Source organism: Pelodiscus sinensis, chromosome 27 (assembly GCF_052426305.1).
Source record: "Pelodiscus sinensis isolate ZL-2025 chromosome 27, ASM5242630v1, whole genome shotgun sequence".
Classification (NCBI taxonomy): domain Eukaryota; kingdom Metazoa; phylum Chordata; order Testudines; family Trionychidae; genus Pelodiscus; species Pelodiscus sinensis.
In genome coordinates this window covers 2,157,623-2,167,344 of record NC_143078.1, presented here as the reverse complement: position 1 = coordinate 2,167,344, position 9,722 = coordinate 2,157,623, and the positions used below count along the sequence as shown (strand labels likewise).

The 9,722-nt window shown below is 53.6% G+C and overlaps 1 long non-coding RNA gene across 1 annotated transcript; it reads right to left on the bottom strand.

Moving 5' to 3' along the window:
• Positions 1-4,135: 4,135 nt before the first annotated feature.
• On the bottom strand, positions 4,136-8,385 carry LOC149521384 (uncharacterized). The gene is made up of 5 exons (XR_016347974.1): positions 7,623-8,385; positions 7,131-7,223; positions 6,710-6,795; positions 5,291-5,484; positions 4,136-5,205 (listed from the first exon to the last, which is right to left on the bottom strand). It is a non-coding gene; the product is annotated as an uncharacterized LOC149521384 (long non-coding RNA).
• Between the last annotated feature and the right edge of the window lie 1,337 nt (positions 8,386-9,722).

Genomic DNA, 9,722 nt, shown 5'->3' with positions numbered 1-9,722 from the left:
TCCTTTTTGGAACCTCCCTTCAGGAAGTTGAAGGCTGCGATCAAATCCCCCCTCACTCTTCGCTTCTGCAGACTAAACAGACCCAAGTCCCTCAGCCTCTCCTCATGGGTCATGTGCTCCAGCCCCCTAATCATTTTGGTTGCCCTCCGCTGGACCCTCTCCAATGCGTCCACATCCTTTTTGTAGTGGGGGGCCCAGAACTGGACACAATACTCCAGATGCGGCCTCACCAGAGCCGAATAAAGGGGAATAATGACATCTCTGGATCTGCTGGCAATGCTCTTCCTAATGCAACCTAATATGCCATTAGCCTTCTTGGCTACAAGGACACCCTGTTGACTCATATCCAGCTTCTCATCCACTGTAACCCCCAGGTCCTTTTCTGCAGAACTACCACTTAACTGGTTGGTCCCCAGCTTGTAACTATGCTTGGGATTCTTCCGTCAGTGAGACCCGGGGCCTGCAGAGCACGTCCCAAAAACAAAGCCCCACCCGTGTTTGCTCTGCACTTTGTCCAGTTCGGTTGGCCTGGCCCATGCAGGAGGTTTGGTTTCTGCAGCATTTCTCAGCCTGCCGCCTGCCAAAGACATTTGGCTGCGACCTGCTATTTCCTGGCATGAACAGCCACGTCTACGCTGCCGGCTTCTTGCACAAGAACTGTTTTCGGAGGAGATCTTCTGCAAAAACCTCGTGCGCAAGAGCGCGTCCACACGGCAAGAGCCTATCGGAAAAGGAATGCGCTTTTGCACAAGAGAGTGTCCACACTGCCTGGATGCTCTCTTGCAAGTAAGCAGTGATTGCCATGGACAGAATGGCCACTAGGGCACCTGTGCTTTTTCCTCTTCTCGCGCAAAAGCGTCCATGGCAGTGTGAATGCTCTCTTGCCCAAGAAAGCTCCGATGGCCATTTTAGCCATAGGGGGTTCTTGCGCCAGAAATTCATGTTGCCTGTCTACACTGACCTCTTGTGCAAGAGCTCTTGTGCAAGAGCTCTTGTGCAAGAGGGCTTATTCCTTGTGGGGAGAGGAGTAACTCTTCCTGAAGAAGCCCTGTTTTACCGCGCTAGACTGTAAATTTACTTGCACAAGACCGCGCGTGCAGTGTAGACAGCCAGCAAGATTTTGCGCAAGAGCGACTGTTCTTGCGCAAGAAGCCGCCAGTGTAGACACAGCCTAAGTGCGGTGCCGGTGTGGACTCCTTGGGAGTAACAGCGCTGCTCATGATCAGGAGCCCTGAACCCTTTGAATTGCCAGGCCTGGGGCAACCGCCCCCTTTGCCCTCCCTGCTGGTAGGCCTGTTTACTCGACACATTAAATGCATGTGTCAGCTCACCTTCACACCCTTTTGTGTTCACTTTACACAAACCCTGGTGTCACTAAGACTTGTAGGCATGAGTATTCCCAGAAAGCAGTTACTAAATCTCACGCTCATGAATTCATGCAGGAAAGCATAATGCATTCAGCCCGTCAAGTGACAGACACCGTGTTGTTTGACCGACCTAGCCCATCACTACTCGGCAACACTGCTGGAATTTCAAATACTTGAATGCCTAATGAATGTGGCGCTCGCTCTGTTTGTGAGCCATTCCGACAGCAAAGAAATTCAGAAGACAATCCCTTGAATAAATTCATTAGCAATTTGAAGAACTCATAAATATTCCACATGCAGAAAAAGAGGTTAAATATGCTTGATCAATTATTTACTCTGAATTATCCACTCTGTGCTAATAATAAAGAAATGGTCTGTTTCTGCTGTAAGAAATATACTCTTTCCTATTGATTCCCAAAACTAACTTCACACTAAACACACTCCACTCTAACTACCAAGGAGGAAGACATGCCGCATGTCAAGATAAAGTCTCCTTCCACTGCCTAAATGCAGCTGGCTCCAAGGTTACTCAGTGAAGGGGAGGAAATGTACCCAGTGGTACAAAATGTTAGGGAGGAAGGTAGGAGCAGCTAATGCAAAGTCAAAAGTGCAGACATCAAATGTGTATTTGGAAGATAATTTGTTATCGGCTCAGTACAAAGTTAACCCGCTTGAAACCTGCTGTCTGGCATGTGGCCTCCTAGCCCATGACTGAGATAGCAGCTCGTGTTTTGATTAAATGTTTTGCTGCTGGGTTGAAAATAATTCTCTGAGTAGGTGGAAGTTCACGAGGGCTACGCCATAAAGACCATTAGCAGCGGCAGGCCTCTGGCCCCCGGTGCGATATGGACTTCCAGGCCCAAGGTCTTCGCGTAGTCATGCCATGCCAGCTTTGCGGGGCGAGCAGGGACCTAGTTTGGTCACGCGCCTGGGCCAGTTCCTTTCCAAAGGACCTTTGGCAAATGGCTCTTTGCTGGCAGCCAAGGTTAGGTGGAGGGGACCCCTCCACCGGGCCAGCCCTTTCCCTGAACACTCGGAATCCCCACAGCAAATGATAAACAGGGCAGGAAGACAGAACTAGCGCTATCAGGCCCTGCAAAGGTGGGCAGTTGTGCCGGACCCTAGCAATTCAACAGGGGCCAGGCACAGTAGTGGCAGTGAGCGCCCCAGGCCTCTTTGAAGGGCTGCCAGAGCACTGTGCTGCACGCTCCTTGCGGCTTGGAGGGCGTACCAGGGGCTGGCTGTCCTCAGCCCCACCCCTTCCAGGCGCACAGAGCCAGCCCCCCCCCCACACCCAGGGCCCCCCAGAGGGACACTCAGGCAATGAAGGTGGCAGGGCAAGGGGGAACAACCAGTCATTTTTTGTTACTATCCCTCAGGCGTCCAGGGACTCGGATGGTAACTAGGCAGCTTAGCTCAACCCAAATCCAGCCCAGGGAGCGGCCGGCCCACAAGCCAGGGTCAGCACCGACTCAGGTTCACTGCAGCATCCGCCTTCCGCGGCACTGCTGTCTGTGGAGTGCTGAGCTGCACGAGCAGGTTGAGCGGACGCGACCCCGGCATCCTGCCCAGGGTGTCAAGACTGTTCCTGTGGCCTGCTGCAGGGGGCCCACAGACCTGCTAGCCTGCGGCCTGATGGAGAAGAGGGCCTGACTCCCCAGCGCTGAGGTGTGCAAACATGGCGGGTTGTGCTACACGTGCCCATCCCCTCAGCGGCGACTGCGCTGCGGCAAATAAGCCATAGCAAAAGGGGAAAGAAGCAGCCACGTGAGCTCCCGCCGTTGGTGTGAGACCCCGGGACTTGAGACAGCCTGCAGCACTGGGAGGTGCAAACCCCTAGAGGCATCCACCTAGCGCAGACGTAGCCCCTGTCTACATGAACAGGGGTCTTGGCAGCCAAGCAGCGAGTGTACACACTGCAACGTGACTTCGGCTGCAAAACATGCCTACTTGTGGGGACAAAAATCTTCCACCCCATGACAGACTTTTCTCTTCCCCTCCCTTCATTGTCAACAACATCCAGCGTAGACCACCCCGCCACTTGCTTTTGTTCACTGGTATTGGCCTCCAGAAGTGTCCCACAAGGCCCATGGTGACCGCTCTGGTCACTGTTAGAACACCACTGCCCTACAGCCCAGTAACCAACCATCCGCCCCCTTTCCTTGCCAACCCTGGGCACTCTAAATTCCATTTCCTGCCTGCTGGCTCAGCACGGAGAGGGCTCTGGGCATCCTCCCAGGTGAGCAGGCCTGACAGTGTACCCCAGCACCACACCCAAGGCCCACCGGTTCCATACAGAGTGGGATGCGATGCAACTGTCACCCCACCTCTGCACCAAGAGACTCCTGTGTACTTCAGAGGGCAGCAGAGACAGGACCAACCCGGATGAAGTGATGAAGCTAGACAAGGATGGGGGGCTCCCAGAGGGGTCACCCACAAGGCAGGCAGCCAGCAACGGTTCTCCCTGCCTCAGGGCAATAGCCAGTCCCAGCAGCTGCTCGGCAGGAAGCAGATGACAAGAGCACATTAAGTGAGTGTCTAGACTACAGGGTTTTGTCCACCAAACTATACCTGCGTCTACACTGCCGCTGAGTTCTGTTGAAATAACGTTGACAGAACTCAGCAGTTTTGTCGACTGCTGTTAACCTCATTCTACGAGGAATAACGCCTTTTGTCAGTTCTGTGGACAGAAAGCGTTCTTGCATCTACGCTGTCCTTTGCGTCTACACTCTCATGTCGCCAAAGTGGCTTGCTTTGTCCAGAGAACTGGCTGTCGTCTAGATGCTCTTTGTTGACAGATACTGTCCACAAAAGGCTGTAGTCTAGACATACCCTAAGTGGCTGTGGCATGTGTGGGGGTAGGAGGGTGCAGAAAAGGGGAGGCTGGCTGTAGTGCCCTGACCTAGACATTGCCCTGCCTACCTAGTCGGCATGACCCAGCAGGTGGACAGACACCGTGCTCTCCAGGGAATCCTCCTGAGAGGAGGCCTGGAAAGTTTCCTGGAGGTACTTGCTAATCCTCTGCCACAGGTCCCAGGGCAAGGAGCTGCGTTCCCTCCCCCGTTGTAGAACACTGTCCCGCCCTCTTGGATAATCTGTACAGGGACCAAAGCTTAGAAGTAGGCAGTAGTTGTACCTGTTTCCCAGCGCAGTGAGATCCCTGCCTGTGGAAAGTGGGGGGTACTTTCCAAGTGAGCCCCCTGCAAAGCTGCCCTTCTGTACCCCTCACCATGCTGCAGGGGCTTGCAGAGATGGGGACTAGGCCCCGGCCAGAGGTGCTGGAATGTAACCGTCCTGCTTCTGTGCCTCAGCAGACGTGCCCCTGCCACCCATCTCAGCAGACAAACCAGGGCAAAGACCACATGCTCAGGGAGGTGCTGCACAGGAGAGGGAACAGAAGGAGAGCCAGGAAGCTGAAAGGCAGGAGAGAAGAGGGAATCGAGGGACTGCTAGGGCTGTGGCTGAGTGAGCAGCTCCACTGTAGCACGTGCACAATTCTCTGCACTCTAGGCCCACACCTTCCTTTCCACCTCACAGGACTCCTCAGCATCCCCTCACTCCACCTCCTCCCCATCTGACAACGGTTGTCAGACCAACATGCAGCAGCGAGGTTCTACCCTGTACAAGCCCCTCCCTTACCGGCAAAGGTGTGTTTTGGTGAGCACCATTGTACAGTCTCTTAATAAAGACAAAATGTTATAAGGGGAACGCACTTTTATTTTGTGTTCCACAGGTACATACAGCGAACACTTCCATCCCAGGTACAGGCCTTGCAATCAGCTCCTTGCATGGATGTGTGGCCCCAACACTTTACATGGGGTGCACCAAGGAAACTCCTCTAAAAAACAAATACAATGTTAACACCCCTCATTACCCAAGTGCTAAATAGGAATCAGTGACACTGTCAGGAGGAAAAAGCAAACCTGGTTCTGGGCTGCATTAGCAGGAGTGCTGTGAGCTAGACACGAGAAGTCATTCTTCCGCTCTTCTCTGCGCTGGTTAGGCCTCAGTTGGAGTATTGTGTCCATTCTGGGTACCACATTTTAAGAAAGGTGGAGAAATTGGAGAAGGTCCAGAGACAAGCAGCAAGAATGATTAAAGGTCTAGAGAACATGAGCTATGAAGGAAGACAAAGAATTGAGCTTGTTTAGTTTGGAAAAGAGAACACAAGAGGGGGCACGATAGCGGTTTTCAGGTATCTAAAAAGGTGTCAAAGGGAAGAGCAGGGAAAATTGTTCTCCTTGGCCTCTGACAGGACAAGCAGCAATGGGCTTAAACTGCAGCAAGGGAGGTTTAGGTTGGACATTAGGGAAAACTTCCTACCTGTCAGGGTGGTTAAGCACTGGAATAAGTTGCCTAGGGAGGTTGTGGAATCTCCATCCCTGGGGATATTTGAGAGCAGGTTGGACAGACCTGTCAGGGATGGGCTAGTCAGTGCTTGGTCCTGCCATGAGGGCAGAGGACTGACTCAATGGCCTCTCAAGGTCCCTTCCAGTTCTAAGGACTGTGATTCTAGGATTCCTTAAAGCCACCCTGATGTTAACAGCCCTCTAGGCTGCTCTGAAGGCCTCAGTAACTACATGCTCACATTCAGCAGCAAAGCGCTCTGGCTCAGTGCTCCACCCTGAGCAAACATTTTGACCTGGGATTCAGATACTATGCAAGATGTAGCATGTAGCTATGACCATGGAAATGGTATCCTCAGCAAGGGAGAACCTGCCCTAGAGGCACCTCCAGTGTGCCTTTAATCAGCCAAAGGCCCATTCAGCTGTTGACAGGCTGAGCAAGTGCTGCCTAACACATGAATTGGGTCTCCCCAAATTACTTAGGGGCATTTGCATATCCTCCCATAATCATGTGTTTGAGGAAGTGTACATCATGCACCTTTCTGGACCAGCCTGCATTGTCTGTGAAACATCCCTGGGTATCCACACACCTGTGAAAATGGTGCAAAAGGAAGATGGAAACCACTGGAGGGCTGGGACACAAAGCAACACCTGGCAGGACATTTTGCATGGTCCCAGGGTGCTCCATGCTGCCTTCCACACAACACCTACCGATTGCGTCGCCAGGCACTGTGGGATACAGGCACTGCTCACACACACACACACACACACACAGTGCCCCCCAATGTGGGCATGATCTGTCAGAGGGAGCAAGTGTGAACACCCTCTGGCAATTTGGCATCTCTTTATTTGTGCATGTGTCTCTATAGGAGTGTCACTGAGAAAATGTAATAGTGAGGACAAGCTCTTAAACAACCCTTACACCTCATGGGGTGGGTGGCTGGCACATTTACTATGCTATTTATATAGCCCCAAGGCATGCAGCAAATTCTTTACCTGGGTGTCTCGGTGTGAGGGAGCATCTGGTCCCTGCACCTCCCCGCTCCCCCGGGCTGCGCAGCCAGCAGGAAGGGATGAGAGGTCTATAAAAATCACGAGTGGTGTGGAGAAAGTGAAGGAAAAGTTATTTACTTGTTCCCTTTATAAGAACTAGGGGCCACTCAATGAAACTAAAGGGCAGCAGGTTTAAAACAAAAAAGGAAGCTCTTCACACAGCACAGTCAACTTGTGGAACTCCTTGCCTGAGGAGGTTGTGAAGGCAAGGACTAGAACAGGGTTTAAAAAAAGAACTCAATAAATTCATGGAGGTTAAGTCCATTAATGGCTATTAGCCAGTATGGGTAAGGAATGGTGTCCCCAGCCTCTGTTTGTCAGAGGGTGGAGATGGATGGCAGGAGAGAAATCGCTTGATCATTACCTGTTCGGTTCACTCCCTCTGGGGCACCTGGCATTGGCCACTGTTGGCAGACAGGTACTGGGCTGGATGGACCTTTGGTCTGGCCTCAGCTGGCTGCTCTTATGAAGAACAGGAGGGTGATTAGTCAACAGGAACACAGAACAGACTTGTCAGCACAGGAACAGCCAGTACCTTCCATCTTGGAGAGGGGGACACAGAGCCAGGCTCCTGGCTTCCCAAGCCAGCTGAGACTGCCCCATCCCCAGCCTTTGGCCTGCATTCCAGGACAAAGGCATCACTTGGCCAGCAAGCCCCCCCAGGCTCCAGTTACAAGGGGCATTGGCCATTGCATACAGGCAGGAAGCTATCACCATCCAGGTATTACAGTGCCCCAGGAAACTGAGGCACACCCATGGGGTTACTCTAGGGCACTAGAACTCACATACAGCCAAACAAGGCAAATAAAATCCCCACTTCGTCACAGCCTGGAAAGCTCACTCCAGCCACCTTTACCTTGCCAAGCATGCGGTCTGGCCCCTCTGGGGCACTAGCAGGAGACACACAGCAGGGTTGGCACGTTCCTTTCTCCACCAGCACACAAGCTCTTCACACATCTCCTCCCAGCGCTGAGCCCTGAGTGCGAGAAAGAGTCAGCATGGGCCACACCTTGGGGCAGGGGGGAGAAGAAGAGAAGACCCAAGCCCACCCACAACCCTGGGTCCCAATCCAGAAACCCTCTGGCAGCAGCCTTGCCCTCCTCATCCTGCCGTTGTTTCCCTGGGCCACGTCCTTGCAGCAAGGCCTGCAGGCTGGAGCCTCCCTCTAGCCAGTCTTCCCACAAACCCTGCCCTAGACCCTCACTGACCAAACCTCACCCTCCTAACTGTTTGCCTGCTGCTGAGCAGCTCCTTATATATCCAGCTGCCTCAGCAAGCTACCCTCTGGTTGGCTTCTTAAAATACACTCCCTGATTGGCCAGGGCTCTGTGCAGCCTCCCTCCAGCCTGATTTAGTCCTCTCCCTGCCTGTGCCGGGCCCAGTCCTGTAAACCCAAACTGTGGTTGGGCCTGGAAAGTCATATGACCACAAACCTGCTGCTGAAGCCCATTTTGGTTTTGGGCTTGAGAAAAGTTTGAGCAAAGCACAAAGAATTCCCACCTTGGGCAAAAGGGACGGGGGAAGGAGACAAAGAACAGGGCAGATGCCAGATGCCAGGAGAGCCCCTCTTACCCCTTACCCAGCTGGAAACATCTGAGACTGAGCAGGAAGAAGGATCGGGCCCATGCTAGGAGGCTGCTTAGCCTGTGAAAGAGACACTTAGAACTACTGCTTAGGGTAAGAACTTGCATGTACAGGTTTCTCAGTGGATTCGAAGGAGCTACAGCTGGTTTATTCGTTTTAGCTTAGTAACTCACTTAGATCTGTCTGTTTTCACTTGCAAACGCTCACTCCAGTCCCATACTTCACAGCAACACTTTTGTTTGTTATCAAGCCCAGTGTAAATAATTGTAACCTGTGGTGGGAGTAAGCATTGTGCAGATCTCTTGTCTGAATGGGGGAGGGAGGAAGAACCTTATGAGCTCTGAGTACACCTTTTACACAGGCTAAGACGGATTTGTTTGGGGGCTTGGGTCCCTGTTGGGGGTTGGTTTCCTGGGTGTTGAGCCCTTATAGCTGAGCCCTCCTGGAGCTGAACTGGCCCAGTGTCTGTGGTGCTCTTCAGAGGGGTGGTTCCCCGAACTCTGTATCTTGGCTGGGGGGAGATCAGAGCGTCTGGCCCAGGAGGACTGTGGGGTGGGAGCTCCACAGGGCAGGAAGGCGGATGTCAGTGGCTTGATCAGCACAACAGGGGCGGGGGGGGCAACCCAAGGGGACTTCTGTGATTTCACCCGGTCACAGATTTATCATCCCCACCCCCTGTTCCGTCTGGACGCGCTAGCCCCATTTCACAGAAGGGGGCGGAGTCCCCTCTGCCCCAGCGCAGGGAGCCAGGCCAAAATCTGGGCTCCACCTACAAGAGGCCAGCGACCGGCCAGCACCGCCCAGAGCAGCTGACGGCGCTCGGTGAGAAGTAGAGCCACTTCTCAGGGGCTGGCTCTGTGCCTAGCACCCGGCAGGCACCCGAGGCACCAGGCTGTTGCTTTTGGGAAAGCCAAGAATCTGTGCAGGACGCTCCCATCTGCCTCGTCCCCATCTGGGAGAGCGCCTGCAGGCTCTGGTGCTTCTGGCTGGGGACTGGCGGGCAGGTGAGATAGTCCGTGATGTTGCCCCAATACCTTGGGAGCTAGTGAGCTGCTGGTAGGCTAAGGAATGGGTTGTGCCCGCGGCTGAGTGGGTTAAAAAGCTGGCGCCGTTCCCAGGCAAGAAATCACTTTTCCACAGTGAGGGAACCAATCTTGGGTCTCCAGCTGGAGACGCCGCGGCCCAGATCCTGCCTAGGCGAGGGAAGGGAAGGAGGCTAGAGAGCGACCAAGAGCAGCAGCCCAGCCAGCCAGCACGGGAATGTGGAGAGCAGGGGGAGGACAGTGGCTGGGCGGGAGCTGGCAGAGACGCCAGTGGGGGCAGATAGGAGAGGCTGATGTTTTCTGGCAGGAGCTGGGAGAGAACCTGGAGA